A 19,688-nucleotide genomic window follows, 5' to 3' on the forward strand; every position below is an offset into this window, starting at 1 on the left:
GTACCTGTTCTGGAACTAGCTTTTGTAAACCAGGCTGGTCTTGAACTCACAGAGAACTGCCTGCCTCTGCCTCCTGAGTGCTGGGATTAAAGGCGTGCGCCACCACCGCCCAGCTCTTTCTGAATTTTTTAAAATGCATTTTAACGCAATTAACCTAGTGGATTTTTAAAGATTTCTTCGGGAGATGCAACAGGTCATTTTAGAAACAGCCCCAGCCAATGAGGATGGATAGTGGCTGAAAGGGAAGGGCAGAGGCAGCTGGACTTCAGACGCCTGTGTTTCCAGCCCTGGGCAGTTTGGCACCGTCGTGCCTCTTCATTCCATTTGCTTCTGATGTGCACAGAAAGGGCCAGAACCGTTCCACACAGAGGTGCCAACTAGGCAGAGCAAGGCAGTGTGCTGAGGGTGGTCCTTCACTATCCTGAGCCTTCGCTGAGTGTCAAACACGGGGCTGCTTAGCTGCAGATCCAACCATGAAAGTAAAACCACGGTGATGAGTGACAGACTGTAACCGTCAGCTCTTTCTTACAGGTCTGCTCCCCCGGAAGTTCGTCCCACATGAAGGCAGAGGCCAGGGCCTCTCTTCAGCTGCTTGGTCTCACACGTGCACCAAGAGCTTTTTATCTGTCTTCCCTTTCTGAGAAGCTCGGTAGTGAGGCTCACCCCCGTGTGAAGCCAGTGTGCGTCGCTGCACTGAGATCTGTCAACGTTTCTGCAATAGTGTGCGCTTTTACGTTGGTTGAGACTTTCCCTGGCAAACACTGGATTCCTCACGTTAGTGAGAGTAGGCCACAGAGGGAAAGAATCAGCTCATTCATGAGACAGTCGAGATTCCAAGTAGGCGAAGGTTGGAGAAAAGAGAGCCTAGACCCCAAACCAGGAGGAGCAAGTACTTGTGTGCGGCCCGCCTTCCAGACAGGTGAACCGCCTCCATTTCCACAGCCTATCCCTCCAGCTGCTCCAGTACAGATTGACTCAGTTGATGGTTGCAAGGTAAGAGAGCAGTTGACTGTGACCAGTATGGGTCATGGTATCTCATTGGTCCACGGGAAGATACAGATTCTCAAAGGTCTGAGAGGTGAGCTGGACAGGTGTTGGGGCCATTTAGAGTCCTGGCCTCCAGCTGATCTTCCCTGCTAGAGATCTTTACTTTCCTTCTGATTTGAGTTACTGAAAACTGTGTCAAAGTTGTTTACCAGCTCTGCTTCACGGGCACATGTTGCCTTGGCCTTGAGGATCAGAGGATAAGGTTTTCACCTGTTGGCCCACTTGACTGTTGGGTATAAAAGCCTCCATGGTGCTATTGAATAGAGGGATTCTTACCAGTGACTAGAGGTCCATGTCTCTGTCTGTCTGTCTGTCTGTCCATCCGTCTGTCTGTCTCTGTATGTTTCAACCTCCAGTCCCTTGCTCGAAGCTCGCGAACTGTATGGTAGTGCACAGAGCGCAGACAGGCGTTGTGCACTGCGGACAGGTGGCCTGGCTCTGTCATCCTAGCTACTCAGAAGACTGAGGCAGAAGGATTGTAAGTTCAAGCCTGGACTGCAGAGCAAGTTCTAGGCCAGCCTGTGAAATTGAGGGAAGAACCTGTTCCAAAACACAAAGTTTTAAAAACCTGGGTATAACTTAGTGGCTAAGTGCTGCTGGCCTCATGTGCAAGGTCTTAGGTTCAGCCCCTGGTGCTGGGTGGTACTGGGTGAAAGTAAGGTTATCCCCGCCATCACCAGTGTCATTTTAATAAAAAATAAATATAATAATTAAAAAATAAATTTAGATTAATAATAATCTGGATTATCAGATAGTGATAGATAAAAAAGCACGGCAAGGTCGACCTGTCAGACGGTCCCCGATGGAGGCTCTTGCAGTGGAGCTGATGGCCCTGAGTTTGATGTCTTGAACCTATGTGGTAGAGGAAAAAGCCAACTCCCACAGGTTATGTACACAACACACCTGGGTGCACACACAATTATAAAAAACAACACCTAGCCAAGGACATCCATCCTTCGTGTTTAGGCAATATTTTCACAACTGGGGTGGGGGCTGGGGGAGCTGCTTGACTTGGCCCCCTAAAGAGTCCCACCTGGGTATTTTAGGCCTTGAGTCAAGTTGAAGAATGCGTCTCCTCTCTCCCCAGTCCTCTCTACAGAGAGCTAAACCACGGGGAAACAATCCTATAATTTTAACTGTATTTATAAACCCTCCGTCCTTTATGTAATGCCTTTTTCTGCTCTGCGCTTAGCCCCAGCGTTGCTATTTTCTTAGAGGAAATCAGAGGAAAGAGATGGTAATTATAGGTCAAACGTCAGCTCCGGAAGCGGGACAGGCAGAGAGGAGCTGAGTACTCCCTGCCTCTTCCGGGTACACCCTGGACACCCCCGCTTTCCCAGTGCCTAGGTCAGCTTTCCACCTCCGCATCCTTGTGTCTCTGCTGTCTGTCATTTGCCAGCCCAGCATGTGACAAAACAGAAAGGGAATTGTTTAAAAGGCAGTGAGTTAAAACTTTATGATGCTCTGGTAGGCCTGCCTCTTGGAGACAATTCAAACGGGAAAGAAAAGAAGGAAAAAAAATAAAACCAAACCACAACATCTCAGGTCATTGGCCCTTTTAAATAGACCTCCAGTAATATTTACTGCTCTTAAAATAGCAGTCACATGGAATAAAACCGTGTTGGTAAAGCCTGCGAAACAAAAGGACAATTTACAGGCTGCTGTGCTCACCGAGGGACCTCTGTTTGCTTCCTGGCCGTCCCTGCCATCTTCTGCCCACGGCCTTCAGGAGACGATACAAGTCAAGGCCAGGCTGCGCAGGTGAGCCCTTCTCACCTTATGATGGAAAGGTACCGAGTGATGGGAAGCAGGAGGATGAAGAGAATGTGGACTTTGCATCTACCACAGAACAGGTGCCCAGGGAAGGAACACAGTGGCTGTTACAAGAGCATCTGCCAGTGGTATCCTGTCTCTCCAGCAAGCCATCTTATCTCCTCTTTCTCCTTTTCCTCTGTGTCTCCCCTTATTCTCTCCCATCACACACAGACACACACAGACACACACACAGACACACACAGACACACACATAGATACACACACACAGACACACACAGACACACACACGCAGACACACACACAGACACACACACAGACACACACACACAAACACACACACACAAACACACACAGACACACACACACAGACACACACAGACACACACAGACACACACACAGACACACACACACAGACACACACAGACACACACACAGACACACACAGACACACATACAGACACATAGACACACACACACAGACACACACAGACACACACACAGACACACACAGACACACACACAGACACACACAGACAGACACACACACAGACACACACAGACACACATAGACACACACACAGACACACACACACAGACACACACACAGACACACACACACAGACACACATAGACACACACACAGACACACACAGACACACACACAGACACACACACAGACACACACACACAGACACACACACACAGACACACATAGACACACACACACAGACACACACAGACACACACACACAGACACACACAGACACACACACAGACACACACACACAGACACACACACAGACACACACACACAGACACACATAGACACACACACACAGACACACACACAGACACACACACAGACATACACAGACACACACAGAGACACACACAGACACACACACAGACACACACAGACACACACAGAGACACATAGACACACATAGACACACACACACAGACACACACAGACACACACCTTTCTTACATTCTCCTGATCTCTCCATTTGACTGGGGACTTCCTGGACCTCTATCAATTAGCTGTTGCCTGAAGGTCAAATGTCATCACTAATGGTGGGTTAATGAATGAATGGGCCAGGTCTAGGTCACTGTGCGCTCACACTGGGACAGACCTTGGTAAGGACCACAGGAACTTTTTGGCCCTTGTTCTTTCTAGCCTTCTGCTCAGTTGACAACACACAGTTGAGAAACCCATCATTGACAATTAGCTGTCCTATTTATAAACACCACGCTTCTCCAAACCTTCCATGTCATTTATGCCAGGTGTTTACAAGACCTTAGGAATTGTGCAGAGCAGCTGAAGAGGCGGAAAGAGGTGAGGTGGTAACATGGCTACATCGGAGAACTACGACAAAGGGCCAAGGGAGACTCATCCCAGACCTCAGAGAGGGTCCTCCAGCGTATTCTACAACCTGAATCTCTGGCTTCTCAAACATGGGGTGCTTCCCAGACAGTCAAGATCACCACCAGGAGAGACACGAAGCAACCTGCCCTGGGTGTCTTTGTTTTCTTCCTTTACATCAGCTACCTTGAGGGGACCCATTTTGAATTCTTTTCCACCTGTCAAAATGCAAGGCAAACGGGGACGAGTTAGAGACGGGCAAGCGTGGCACGCACCTGGGATCTCAGCGTTTGGAGGCCCAGACACAGTGTGAGGCTATCCTGGTCTACAAAACAAGTTCAAGGCCAGCCTGCCATGTAATGAGACTCTGTTTCAAGCAAATACACACACAAAAAAGCAGATGGTTAGAAAAGTATGCAGTATATTCCTTTCGCCCAAATGATAGACAGTTATGACCATAAAGAAAATTCTTTGAGGTGTCCTGTGACGTCTGTCTGCCTACCTGTGTGCTCAGCTCTGTGCTCATGGCTCTGGGGAGTCTGCCTGTGTCTGTGGGGTTATGATGTAGCAGGAACTGTGCTTCTGCTGCTAACGGCCACCTCTGGCCCTCTCAGGAAGAGGCACCACTTTTCCCTGGGACCACAGATAGCTTAAAGGATTGGGCATCATCTGCCCAGAGAGCAACCTTAACCGGTGATTGGCAAGCACGGGAAGTGCCTGTCAACTGAGGTCTGGTATGCATCATGACTGCCCTTCCGTGGGACTTGACTCAAACCCTCACCCTGTTTTGGATCCCACATAGTCCCTCAGCTGCTCTCCAATCTCACACTGGGTTCTTTCTGGGAACACATCCTCATAACCTTTGTCCCAAAGTCTTCTATGCACTTCTGGGAAAACCTAGCCAAGGAGAGTGTGGTTGTGCCTCTGGAGACAGCCAGGCCTCACAGTCAGAAGAATGAGATATGAAGGGATGAAGGCTGGGTCTGCCATTCGGCAGAAAGATGGAACGGAAGGCTGCTGGCTTGCGAATGGAGCAAGGAAGAAAGATGGTAACTCCAGGTTCTGTGTAGAATCCACTCCCAGGGCTAGGAAGGGAGGCCTGCTGGGAGCAATCCTCCACCTGATGCCTTTTCCAGAATACTAGAAGACAGAATGGAGACTGGAGGACACTTCTCAAAGTGGACCGAGGTTGAGCCTGCCCTCTGGAGGTGTTGGGGCATGCTCAGGACGAGGAGGGACGCGCAGTTGCTTGCTACAACATGGGAACCCCTGACACATTGTGCTGAATGCAGACAGATACAAAATGCCATGGGGTTACATTCACACCAAACGCCAGGACAGGCAAGTGATACAGACAGCAGTGGCCAGGGGCTGAGGCAGAGGTGGGAAGAGACTGAAATATTCTGGAACAAGCTGGTGGAGCTGGAGCAAGACCTCTGGGGGATACTTAAAACCCCAGAGACGCACACTTTAGAGGGCACGTCTTGTGAGGCCTGGGGATAGCTCAGCCTTTAAAACAAACAAAGGAACCTTGGTGTGGTAGAGGGGCTGAACACCTGGTGGGCGGGGGATGCCACACATTAGGGCACTGTTGGTTCCTGGTGTCAGTTCTGCCCTTCATGAGCTGCAAGCTTGCCCTCCTTCTTTGGTGTCCTAGTCTGTTCGAGTGATAAAATCCTGACCAAAGGCAACTGGGTGGGGCAAGGGATTATCTGGTTTACACGTTACAGGCACCATCAAGGGAAGCCAAGGCAGGAACAGAAGCAGAGACCACAGGGGAATGTGGTACTGGCCCTTCCACAGCAGTCAGCAATCAGGAAAATGCCCTATAGACACGCCCACAGGCCAATCCGATGAAGGCAACTCCTCACCGAAGTTCCCTCCTCCCAAGTGACTCTGGTTTGTGTCAAGTTGACAAAAAACTAAGCAGCCCAGATGGATGTGGGCTGTGCTCTCTGGGATCTCTGGTGTCTTGTAAGGCAGCGTGTAGCCCAGCACTAGGCATATGCAGTAGCGCCAATATAGACAGGTGCTGCGTAAGGTAGCCTGGTTAGTTATTGTGGTCAACTCGACAACATCTGGAATGATCCAGGAGCAAGCCTATGAACACAGCCGTGAGGGATTATCCAGATGAGGTGAGCCTGCAGCTTGACTCTGCTGAGGTGGGAAGACTTACCATGAAACCCTAAAAACCGAGTTGAGTGCTCATTCATTTGTTTCTTGACTGCTAATACAATGCTGCCGGGAGAGCCATCTCCACGGCTCCTCTACCCCATGATGGTCTCTGTCTGCCGACTGCAAGGCAAATCAAATCTCTCCTCCCTTCAGTTGCTCCTGTCAGGTTTTTGAGTTTTTTGTTTGTCTGGTTGTTAGTTTGTTTGAGGACAGTGTTTCTCTGTGTAGCCCTGACTGTTCTAGAACTCACAGAGATCCTCCTGCCTCTGTCTCCTGAGTGTCTCCTGAGGATTAAAGGTGTGAATCACCACTGCCTGGCTTGGTCAGGGTATTCTAAAAGAAACTAAGACAGTTATGTATTTCATGAGTTTCTTCAACACTTGGGAGAGACTGAGCTAGAACACTGTAGATTTTTAAAATTGCTTTAGGAGTGTCCATTTTCTTTCCTCAGTTACAAGGTAATATTTCTTAAGAACACTGTCTCTTTAGGCAAAGGGATCCCCTCTTTCTTTGCTGGTCCAGTCTGGGTGTTAGTGACCAGGAGCCAGCATCTCCCCTGTGAGGCCCTCAAAATGCATAGGGCTCTGTTCTGTTTGCAGAAAACCTTCCCAGATCCTCCTCCAAGACTCAGGGCTGGTTCACAGGGCCAAGAATTCTGCCTCGTCTCCGCCCTGTGCTTCTCAGTGCTACCTGATCCCTTCAACAAAAAGCAGCTTTGATTTCTGGAGGTCATTGTGGCTGATTTTCCTTGATCACAATACACTCTAACATGGAATAGGCTAATCATGATAACACCATTGATATTAAAGCCCTGATGACCAAAGCCAGCTCCAAAGTCTGCAATTTCTTCTTTGTGGAAGAATGAGTTCACATATAGGGGGTTTAAGCTTCCTCCATCCCACCGTCCCAACCCCCACAGTTTCTACACTTGGCTGATTTAGAATAGAACATTTTCTGACGGGATTTGCTCCTTCTCCTCTAATGACTGTCGGGAACCCTGTAATGTCCCAGCGTTCCGAGCGTCGAGCCATATCCTGTCCTCATCTCCACCCGGTGAAGGAGAGCAGTGTTGCGCTCTCTCCGTGGGTCTGCATTTCATAGGAGTCTGTTTCCAGAGGTCCACATTGGGTGTTCACTGGGCACTGGGTGTTCCCTGCGATGTAGAAAAATGTCACTTCCTGGTTCCAGAGTTGGCACTGTACCTGCCCACCTGACTATTGGCTTTGAGCCAGAGCTAGCCCAAGGGCTAAGGGTTTCATCTAAACTAGCATGTTTCCAATGCCTCCTGCGGGAAGCTGTGTGTCTGTGGGCCCTGAGGTTTGTATAGTCAGATTGGGTGTTGGAGTGTGTGTGTGTGTGTGTGTGTGTGTGTGTGTGTGTGTGTGTGTGTGTTGGTAGCTGGAATGCCCAAGTGTCTATTAAAAAACATCAATATTTATAAAGAAATATCAAAGCAATAAAGAAAAAGCTAAATGATATAAGTTAAAAAAAACTTACCCTATCACCCAAGATAACATTTTCCCTTGTCTCCTCACCACACACACACACACACACACACACACAAACACTTTGAATATTCCATAAGGTAGCTGCTTTCTGAGCACCAGGATATTTGGGTGCTTGCTTTGCACATGCACTGTGCTGGCCCTCTGACATGAGTGCATGCCATCCAACCTTCAGGGCCCCTCTGTGAGGCAGGTATTACCACAGTTCTATAGATGGAGAGACTAAAACAGAGAGATAATAAATAAAAGCGAATGCTTTGACCTTGGCTGGCAGAGGCAGGGACAGTGGGCAGCACAGTGGAGAAAAAGTTCTCACTCGCTCGCTCGTTCATCCATTCTCTGGGTCACAGAGTTAGAGTATGAAGGAGACACAGATATTAAGATTCAAAGGCTTACAAAGAGTATAAAATATCTCAGACTAACTCTAGCCAAACACCTCTGAAGAAAGAAATTGAAGAAGACACCAGAAAGTGGAAAGATCTCCCATGCTCTTGGGTAGGTAGAATTAACATAGTAAAAATGACAATCTTACCAAAAGCATTCTACAGATTCAATGCAATGCCCATCAAAATCCTAGCAAAATTCTTCACAAATCTTGAAAGAATAGTACTCATTTTCATATGGAAAAGCAAAAAACCCAGGATAGCCAAAACAATTCTGTACAGTAAAGGAACTTCTAGAGTCATCACAATCCCTGACTTCAAACTCTACTACAGAGCTACGATACTGAAAACAGTCTGGTACTTGCATAAAAACAGACAGGAGGACCAATGGAACCAAATCGAAGACCCGGATATTAATCCACACACCTTCGAACACCTGATTTTTGACAAAGAAGCAAAAATATAAAATGGAATAAAAGAAAGCATATTTAACAAATGTTGATGGCATAACTGGATATCAACATGTAGAAAAATGAAAATAGACCCATATCCATCACCATGCACAAAACTCAAGTTCAAATGGATCAAAGACCTCAACATAAAGCCAGCCACACTGAACCTCATAGAAGAGAAAGTGGGAAGTACATTTGAACGCGTTGTCATAGGAGATCACTTCCTAAATAGAACGCCAGAAGCACAGACACTGAGAGAAACAATTAATAAATGGGACCTCCTGAAATTGAAAAGCTTCTGTAAAGCAAAGGACATGGTCAACAAGACAAAACAACAGCCTACAGAATGAGAAAAGATCTTCACCAACTCTACATTGAACAAAGAGCTGATCTCCAAAATATACAAAGAACTCAAGAAATTGGACACCAAAAGAACACATAATCCAATAAAAAAAAATGGAGTACAGACCTAAACAGAGAACTCTCAATAGAGGAATCTCAAATGGCTGAAAGACACTTAAGGAAATGCTCAACATCTTTAGTCATCAGAGAAATGCAAATCAAAAACAACTCTGAGATTCTATCTTAGACCTGTAAGAATGGCCAAGATCAAAAACACTGATGACAACTTATGCTGGAGAGGTTGTGGGGGAAAGGGAACACTTCTGCATTGCTGGTGGGAATGCAAGCTGGTACAGCCCCTTTGGATGTCAGTGTGGCGATTTCTCAGAAAATTAGGAAACAACCTTCCTCAAGACCCAGCAATATCACCTTTGGGTAAATACCCAAAGGATGCTCAATCATACCACAAGGACTTGTGCTCAACTATGTTCATAGCAGTACTGTTTGTCATAGCCAGAACCTGGAAGCAACCTAAATGTCCCTCAACCAAAGAATGGATAAGGAAAATGTGGTACATTTACACAAGGGAGTACTATACAGCAGGAAAAACTAACATCTTGAAATTTGCAGGCAAGTGGATGGTGCTAGAAAACATCATTTTGAGTGAGGTAACCCAGACCCAGAAAGACAATTATTACATGTACTCACTCATAAGTGGTTTTTAAAACATAAAGCAAAGAAATCCAGCCTACAAACCACAATCCCAGAGAACCTAGACAACAATGAGGACCCTAAGAGAGACATACATGGATCTAATCTACATGGGAAATAGAAAAAGACAAGATCACCTGAGTAAACTGGGAGCATGGAAACCTTGGGAGAGGGTTGAAGTGGAGGGGAGAGGCAGAGAGGGGAGCAGAGAAAAATGTAGAGTTCAATAAAAATTAATAATAAAAAAACACCCAAAGGCTTTGGGAGAGGGAAGGTAAATATATAAATAAATCACTGCAAATCAGAGTCATTGGGCAAATTACCAAGAGATCAAAGAGGAAGCATTGCTATCACCAAGGGGAAATGTGGAGGTGACATTTTAAATGTATCTCTAAACGTAGCACACACACACATACACACACACACACACACACACACACACACACACAAGCAAAAGGAGAAAATATTTGCCAGAGTTAGGGTTGGATGGAGTGGGAGGGAGGAGTGAGAGCCGCAAAGTCACGCAAGGCTGAGCAAATAGCAAGTGTGAAAGTTCTGGAACACTCAGGTGCATGAACTCCAGGCCGGGATACAGGAAGGGAGACTTAGACGTGAGGATGCGAAGGGGATGGACGGAGTCGGGTGTCTGGAAGAACACGGGCTCGGTCGTGGTGGTGTCTGTCAAACAGGCTCTGTAGCTGGACTCCTGATCCTCCTGCCTCCGCCTCCTAAGAGCTGGGATCACAGGGACATGCCTCCACGCCAGGCTCCCTGTCGTGTTTTATAAGAATTGGGCAGCATTCTGGAGAAAGTGCCAGGGTTAGGAAGGCTTGAGCAGGAAAAGCAGCCATGATAAGGATACATCTCAGGGGTTCTGACTGCTGAGGAGAATCATCTGAGGGGTGCCTGGCCTCAGGTATTTTGATTGGTTTGATCTAGGTAGTCTGGGATAATGTGGTCTAAAATGTTCTCAGCCTAGTATGGGAGCCATCAGTATCTGAGTGGTTAAGACTGTAGACTTGGGTGGGAGCGATGGCTCAGTAGTTCAGAGAACACTGGCTGCTCTTCCAGAGTACGTGAGTTTGATTCTAATAACCTTATGTTACCACGCCACCGTGGGTAACTCCAGCCTCAGGATATCTGACACCCTCTTCTGGCCTCTGGATCCTGTGTGGTACAGACATACATGCACGTAAAATATCCATGTGCATAAAACAAAATGAAGGAAAAAAGGAATACAGGTTCTTAGCTATCGCGAGGGCTTTTGGCCAACTTTCTTAGTATTATTAATGCCCCCATCTGTACAAGGTGAGGAAAGCTACCTCTTTAACCATAAGTTAAAACAGGTGAGACACATAGGGCTTGAACCCTGTTGCTAGCAATGGAAACAATTCATGGCAGTGCCCCTCCTTACTTTGAAATGATCCAGGAAAGAGGTGGTGAGGATTGGAGCTGAGTCAAAAAAGGCATGTTGAGGAGAGCAGAGAGAGATGGGGCTTGGTGGGCAAGTATAGATGGATGATAGGAATTAAAGAGGGTTTCCTGACGTCAGGAGGTGGCAAAAAAGCAGAAGGCCAGGGCCGGGTAGAGCATAAGATGTTATCAATGCAGTGCAGTATCAGACCTGTGGGCCATCAGGTCAGGGAGGGGGTAAGAGGGTCGCGATCAAGGGTACGGGTCTGGGATGGGGTGTCTGTGCGGATCGTATGGGCAAATCCTGGAGCTATGGGATGGGGTGTCTGTGCGGATCGTATGGGCAAATCCTGGAGCTACAGGAACAGACACCACCGCTAAGGAAAGGGTGAGCGTGAGCAAAGAGATGAGGTTGAGTTTAGAGCGTGGGAAGTGCTCAAACATGAGATCAGGGAGAAGAATGGGCCTATGACCAACCCGGGGAATGAAGTAAGGTTATGCAGAAAGCATAAGCCATCAGGGACCGCCAGGAAGAAAACACCCAGGAATAGTTAGAGCTACCTACTGAAGAAAGTCGGGGCTGAAAAAAGCTCGAGAGCATTGAGAAAAATAATCAGGTTTTTTTTGTTGTTGTTGCTGTTGTTGTTTTGGGGTTTTTTTTTGTGGAGAGGTGGGTTTCAAGACAGAGTTTCTCTGTGTAACTTTGGAGCCTATCCTGGAATTCACTCTGTAGACCAGGCTGACCTCAAACTCAGAGATCCACCTGCCTCTGCCACCCAAGTTCTGGGATTAAAGCTGTGCGCTACCACCACCCAGCTAATAATCAGATTTTAAAAGACAAATCTTTCTGGATATTGTGGCACACACCTTTAGTCCCACTGTGGAGGCAGAGGCAGGTGGATCTCTGGGAGTTTGAAGCCACTCTGATCTACAACGTGACCAATGTAGTGACCGGCCAGTAAAGACTACACAGAGAGATGCTATCAAAAAACAAAAACCAGCCACTTGCTTCCAGGAGGCACAGAAAAGACTTCCACGTTCTCTTGTGTTGTCCGCACCCTGCCGACATTTTCTTTCCATCTGGGGGCAGCCCAGAGCCGAGCAGAGCAGTGGCAGCTGCAGTAATGTCTTGCCCTGCGATAGTCCTGTGACAGTCTGACAGTGGGAGTGGCATGCACTTTGCACCCTTGCTTGAGGCTCTCAGGGGCACCCAGGAGAAGGCACTGTTCCACACCACTCTAAGGAAACTTCCTGCCATTTGCAGATGCTAGTGGACTGGCCACTTCATCCACTGTCAGTTTGCTAGCAGTCAGGAGGACACGGCCCCAAAGTCACCAAAAGGGATATGTGACCAGGCTTTTCCCAAGGCTCAGAAAGCTGTCAGGACAGCAGCCTTGGGCTGCAGGCGACTGTAAAGTGCTTATCTGGTGTTAGTGGATTTCCAGTCACATCTGGAGCCAGCAGCAGCAGTTCAGGGCCCATCCTAGACCTAACTCTGGAGGCTGGACTCCGGCAGTCTTTTTATTGATTAATTTAAATAATTTTGGTGTTCCTAGGATTGAACCTAGGGCTTCAAGCTTGTTAATCAAACATTCTATTACCGAGCTATGTCCTCCACCCCTCCAATCTGTTCTTTTTCTTTTAGGACTCAGTGCTGGCTGTCCTGAAACTCAATACATAGATCAGGCTAGTCTCAAACTTTGTACGAACCTCCTGCCTATGTCTCTAAAGTGGTGGAATATTATAGAGTAGTAGAGGCTACTACAACCAGCTTCCAATACGTTTGTTTTCTTATTTAACTTTACGTGTTAACATCGTGTGTGTACACACCGTGTGACATACGTGTACAGATCAGAAGACAACTGTAGGGGTCTGTTCTCTCCTACCTTTACAAGGTTCCCTGGGTATCAGACTCAGGTTGTCTAGCTTGTGGGACTAGCAATTTTTCTCACCAAGCCATATCAGCATCCCTAATCTTTATTTAATATTTATCTTTAATGTGTGTATATGTATACCTGAGTGCATGTCTGCATACCACATGCAGAATCCCAAGGAAGTCAGAAGAGGGAGTCAGATACCCTGGAAGTGGAATTATAGATGGTCGTAAGCTGCTACTTGGATGCTGGTAACTGAGTCTGGGTCCTTTGCGAGAGCAGCAAGGGGTCCTAGCCACGGAGCCACCCACACCCCAATCTGTTTTGAACACACCCTCCAGGTGGTCCTGAAGTATGCACAGGCTTGACAAGTCCCGCCTTGTACAACGGTGAGATCCCATTTCCTCCTTTCACCTCTCTCCCTAGAACACAACAGAGTAAGTGTCACTCGGCGGGTGTGGGCTGAGGACCTGGTTGATGGAAGACTGTTCTTGTGCTCACTGCACACATTCAGGCATGTGACAGGCTTTGTCTGAGCACTTGTTCACTGGGAAGCAGGAGTTCATAAGCAGACAGAAAATAGATCAAAATGCAGAGACTGCTAGGCAGGGGCCTTGGGATAGGGGCCTGCACCCGTGAGTGACTCAGTCGAGGCTTAGGAGCCTCCTGGGGACGTGGGAGGGAGGGAAGGAAGGTGTCTGCAATGAGCAGGTGAAAAATGATGCGGCAAGGAACCAGTCAGGCAATCCAGAAGCTGGGACATTAGGCGGGAAGGGGTATTTATCCTGGTTTACTGTGCATTTATTTACTCAGAGGCAGAAGAAAGCATAAAGGGACAACTACAGTTTAAAAGAAATTAAAAGACGGCTTGGGTGTAACTCAGTGCTGGAGTACATGCTTAGCGTGGGCAGTATCTCAGTCTGTCTGTCTCTCTATCTGTCTGTCTGTCTCTCAGCATGGGCAGTATCTCTGTCTGTCTGTCTGTCTCTGTCTCTCTGTCTGTCCCCCTCCCCGACCCTGACTCTCTCTCTCTCTAGCCCTGACTGACCTGAAGCTCATCCACTCACGGATCAGTACTCAGGAGGCAGACACAGGCAGATCCATATGGGTTCAAGGCCAGCCTGGTCTATATGGCAAGTTCCAGAACCAGCCAGGGCTACACAGTGAAACCCCCTGTCTCAAGGAAAAGGAAAAATAAAATAAAACACACACACACACACACAAAACATAAAAATCCTAGATGAGAAGTAGAAAAAGACAAAATCTACTGAGTAAATTGGGATCATGGGAATCATGGGAGAAGGTCAAAGGGGAGGGGAGAGGGAGGAGAGCGGAGAAAAATATATAGCTCAATAAAAACAACTTTAAAAAAATCCTAGATGATGCAAGGCCCTACTTGCAATCTCCAATACTGCAAACAAACAAAAGAAAAGCAGAGGGCTAGGCCCCCGCGGGACGCGCCTGTACCACTTACTTGGGAGGCTGAGGCAGGAGGATCAAAAATTAAAGAACAGCCTGAAGTATGCAGTGAGTTCAAGGCTAACTTAAGTAATTTAGTAAGGGCCTGTCTCAAATTTAAAAAAACTAGAGTAAAAGAAAATGAAAAAAAAAAGGAAGAAGAGGAGGAGGAAGAAGAGGAGTCTGAGGTGGGGTAATAAGAAATAAGTGTGGTGAAACTTTCTGGCTGCTGAAACCAGCAGCCGGGTGGTGGTGTAAGGCTGGAAGTTTCTGTAACCCAAGGTTTGGTTCTGCTTGCCTGCATCTCAGTATGTGGAAGGGCTTAGGCAGTGCTGATGAGAACTGGAGTCTCTAGAGAAAGATTTGTGAGAGCGAGCTGTGTCTTCTCTCCCCTTCCCTGAAGTGTGCCTTCCTCCCCTCCCCTCTCCTCACCTTCATTTCCCTCCTCTCTTCTCCCCTCCCTCTCTTTTCCATTCTTCCCTTCTTCCTCCCTCCCTCCATCTCCTCTCCTCCCCCACCCCACCTCCTCTCCCTTCCTCTTCCCTTCCTCTCTTCCTCTCCTCTTCCCATCTCCTGAGTTAACGCCCTCTAAGCCCAGAAGGTGCAGGGTTAAAAGCAGTCATCAGGCAGGGTGGAGCAGAGAGTGGTAGGTATGAGTGGCCCTTAGGCAGTGGGGAGCTTGCTTGGGGACTTCTGCAGGCAGATTACAGAGGAACTTGGAGAATGGAGACCGCCAGGTCAGGGCCTTGTGCCCTAGGTGGTGTTGCAGCTTCTGCTAAAAGGACAGTGGTGCAATCAGGAAACTCAAGTAGTCTTGGTGGCCTCAGGTGGGGGCTGCTGCTTCCTCCAGGCTGAGAAGCGACAGGGGCTCCCTTTGCAGGGAGGGAGGGTTAAGGGGCCACCTCCGCAGACTGTGCTGGTGGCTCTTCATGGAGCTGGCACAGGGGTGATGAGCTTGGAGGCTTGCAAACCTAGCATTGGGGAGGATGAGGCACAGGCACTGCTGAAAGTTTGAGTCCAGTCTGGGCCACACAGTGAACCCCAGGTTCCAGCCTGGGCTAACGATCAAAACCCTGGCTGAGAAAACTGAATGTCACGAGTGGTGAGTGAGAGGTTCAGGCAGGTGACACTGTAGAGAGGGTCGGGAACATGTCTCCACAGTCCCGAGGAACCCTGGGCTTCTGAAAGAATGCATTCCTGATGTACTGAGAACCTTCTGGTGTGCCACAGGGGCGAGCTCTTCTTTCGACCCAGCAGCTGTCAGCGGCACAACACAGATGAGGATTGAGGCTCAGCCTTGGGTCTGGAGGTGGGGCCAGCTCTGTCACCATCCCAGCTGCCTGAGATACCCTGAATCCCTTCTCTAGATGTCCACAGTGGGAGTGGACAGCCTCCCAAACTGCAGAACTGGGCGGGGGGTGCCTTTCTCTGAGGACTAATTAATTATGGGACTAACAAACAAGAGGACAAAAACCCAATCACTTGAGGATTTCAAGTTCGAGTTGGCTTCAGTTGTGGAAGTGACACCGGGTTGTGCAACAAGGGTTTCAGGGTGAAAACGTCCTGTTTGATCTTGGTCTGATGGTCTGACCATCTACAGAACACTACCCCTTTGGGGAGGGATGGGTGTGGCAGTGACGCCCCCTCCCATCCCACAAGCAAGAAAAAAAAAAAAAAAAAGAGAAAGGCCTGGTGTTCGGTGGCAATCTTAAGAGCCACTTGTTAGCTGTTTCTGATTCATTTCAGAAAATGACAGCAAGAGGCCAAAGACATAGAAGGTAGATTTTTTTTTTCTCAACTGTCTTCCTTCCTGTTAAAAAACCTCCCAAGCTCAGCCCATTGCCTCCCTTTATCCCTCCCTTCCCCCACCACAAACCCACTTCCTCCCCAGGCCTGGCCCACCCACTAACTCTGTTTCTCCCCTGTCCCTTCTGCTCCTTCCCTCACAGCTGCCAGCTCAGGGTCATGCCCAGGCAGCCAGATACTGGCCAAGATTCTTACCTCACTCGGCAGCTCTGGACAGAGCTGGCAGAACAGCTGGGTCACCTTGGGAGAAGGCAGGAGTGACTGGGGGTAGTGGCCTGAGAGCAAAGCCAATGGCAGCCTGGTCTTGTAGTCATTTCAAATATGGCATAGTAGAGCCATTCCTAATCACCCGCAGAGAGCTACCACTAAGTGATGCTGGCTTTCAAATGCAGTGCAAAATTCCATGCTCAGACTACAATTACCCCCCCACCCCAGGGAGCACATGAAAAGTGTGGCCTCTCGCTTTAGAGAGGTTAAACTCTCTGCCCAGGATAAGACAGCGACCTGGTGGCAGCTTGCAGGGGTACAGACTCAAACACACCTGACTCCAGGTCCCCCGCTACCATCATGGCAAGTAGCTTAAAAGGGCATTTATTTACCTTGACTTCTTCCCACCTGCTGAAGTGGGAAGTGTCTCAAACAAGAAGCCATTTAGAGGGGAAGCTGGTTGCCAGGAGCCAGGCTGAGACTGCCCCAGAAGCCCCAAGGACCTATAATTGGCCATCTGCAGGGCAGCCTGCTCTTTCTCAAAGGGGCTGTTGCCAAGACTCCTGCAAGCCAGGCCTCTGGGCCCGCATCCTAGTCGGTTTAGTGGTAATAGAGCCAAGGTCACAGGCACACTCCTAACTTTAGCTAACATTTCTCAAGAGCAGTCCACTGGGTGGGGGTGAAAATGACTTAGCTCAACTAAGTCTAATTTTTTTAATAAATAAATAACTCATAAAGTCATCTGCCATACAGATGGATGTCAAGGGTTATAGACATATTCAAAATAGTTTCTATTTGCAATAGGAGAGACCTAATGTTTCAGTGAATCTCAACCCCCAAAAGGCCAAATTCTCAATCTACTCCCTTCTCCCTGAGATGGTATCCTGGGAGGCGAGAGTTGTGATTCACCAGTCAGGGGCAGTGAAGGGGACACCTCCACTGTGTGTACAACAGTGCTGGGGTGGGCTCGGCAGGGAACCCTGGATGCTTAGTGTAGGAGACAGGGCATGCACTCCTGCACACAAAAATAGGCATAGAGCTGGATGGTAGTGGTGTACACCTTTAATCTCAGCACTTGGGAGTCAGGCAGATCTCTGAGTTCAAGGCCAGCCTGGTCTACATAGAGTACCAGGACAACCAGGGTTATGCAGAGAAACCCTATCTCAAAAAAACAAACAAAAAAACAAAAATAGGCATAGAAACGTACGTAAAACACAGCACAGATGATGACAAGGTGCAGAGAGATGGAGAGAGAGGGGGCTGCGGGAGTTTAAACAAGAAACAAGGTTCTGAAAGAGGGAAAGCACAAAGCTCTCAGAGCTGAAGCGTTGGGTCAAGGTGAAGATGATCACATTTGCACGTAGACTCAGACCCCGGCTGGAACAGGTAGGGTCACCCTTGAATATAAACATAAAGCCTAGGATGCAATGAGAGGCATCTTGGGGACTTTTATGATTTTTTAAAAAATGTTAGCGGGTCCCTGGCGGCAGTAGGCAGACAGCCGGCTCTGGGAGCAGCCAGTCCCAGACAGAGATGGCTAAGATCCTCGGTGGGCCATGTGGCGGCAGGCAGGAGACAGAAACATGGATAGACACAGCATGTAGAGTGAGGTTGAATATTTATTCAGGGGGTTATGGAGGGGGAAGGGAGAAGTGGGGGCAGAGAGAGAAGAGAAGAAAGAGACAGAGAATGGGGAAAGCGGGGACACACACACACACACACACACACACACACACACACACACACACACGCCAAGAGGGGACAATAAGAGATCTAAGGTGGTGAGAGGAGGGCAGGGGTCGCCGGGAGTGGGCGTGGCTTGCCTCTTAAAACCATAACAGGGATAAACAGGGTTTTCGTTTTACTTTTATTTTTTGGGACAAGGTCTCACTCAGAGGCCCGGGACTAGCCTGAAACTCTCAGCAATCCTCCTGCCTCAGCCTCTCAAGTGCTAGGATTACAAGATATGGACTGACATGACTGGCTAGGAGGAAAGGTCTTGGTCGGAGAAGCAGTAAAAGCAGCGCAATTCTGCAAGCAGTATCTGAATCTACTGAAGGTGGGAAGACAAAAGAGCTTTTGTGGAGAAGGTGGTGCTCTTCTCAATTCTACCTTTCTCCGCTGAAGAATAGCTGAGCAAGGCTGGTGCAGCGTCTCTGCATGAATTGCTACAATTCTGTTCAAAGTGTCCTTCGAAGACACCAGAGGGTTAAAGTGACGTGCTAGCAAGAGGCTACCAAAGCCTTTCTTTTTCTTTTTTTCTTTCCTGACACTGGGGAGGCGAGGTGAATCCAGGATCCAATGTATAATAGAGAAGAAGGCAAGCTCTCTGCCATTGATCTGTTCTAGGCCTATCCTAAGCCTTATACTTCAGGCTTTTGCCATCCCCAAACCCCAGGGAAATGTTGGGCCCTCAGCACTAGAAGCCAGGATATTTGTGATCATCTTGCTATTCGCCTAGAATAGGCTGGAGGTAGGTAGGGTGAATGGACAGACAACGGACCAATCTATTTAGTAGTTCTAGTTTCATAGCCATATCCTGATGCCGCAGTCTCCCCTGTCACCTGCTGTAGATCTCCGCTGTGCGAACTTTAGCCTACTTTGAGTGATTTTCCTTCCACGTGGTTTAAATGCCATCTGATTGCTAATGCATAGTAGATATTAGAGCATCTTTTAAATGGATTTATCCCTTTCCACATAGGAAATGGAACTGTCCAAGTTCATTAAAAACCAGCATGGGAGATTTTGGCTTAGGGACTGAGAATAAAGTTAGAAAGAAAAGAAGCGTCTGGACCTGTTTGGATGAAGAAAACATGAGACCATAATCAAGCTGGCTGGGCCGCGGTGTGCATGCTGATGTCTTCTGGGGAGACAGGAGCAAATGTCATTCACCCAAGACAGGGTTCCAACAGACCAGGGCAACACAGTCACTCATGTCTAGCTTAGTGAACAGTGAGTTTAACAGGAGTTGCTTACAGAAAGAAGAAAGGATGAGGGGTTTCTTAGAGGAAGCTGGACAACTTACAGACCGCTACACCACCAAGGAAAAGCCTGTCCTCACCTCAGCCATTGTCAACCACTTTTATGTCCTCAGGGAGGAAAGGGATCGCATGCATGTGCCACCTCATGAATGCTCCTCTTACTTCCTTATGCCAACAGGACATAAGGGTCCTGT

The 19,688-nt window shown here is 48.1% G+C and overlaps 1 long non-coding RNA gene across 1 annotated transcript; it reads left to right on the forward strand.

Moving 5' to 3' along the window:
* Positions 1–2,391: 2,391 nt before the first annotated feature.
* On the forward strand, positions 2,392–7,189 carry LOC148121969 (uncharacterized). Its single transcript, XR_015737788.1, has 2 exons — positions 2,392–2,808; positions 4,109–7,189. It is a non-coding gene; the product is annotated as an uncharacterized LOC148121969 (long non-coding RNA).
* Positions 7,190–19,688: the final 12,499 nt, after the last annotated feature.

The sequence above is a fragment of the Myodes glareolus genome, chromosome 5, assembly GCF_982192425.1.
Source record: "Myodes glareolus chromosome 5, mMyoGla1.1, whole genome shotgun sequence".
Lineage (NCBI taxonomy): Eukaryota > Metazoa > Chordata > Mammalia > Rodentia > Cricetidae > Myodes > Myodes glareolus.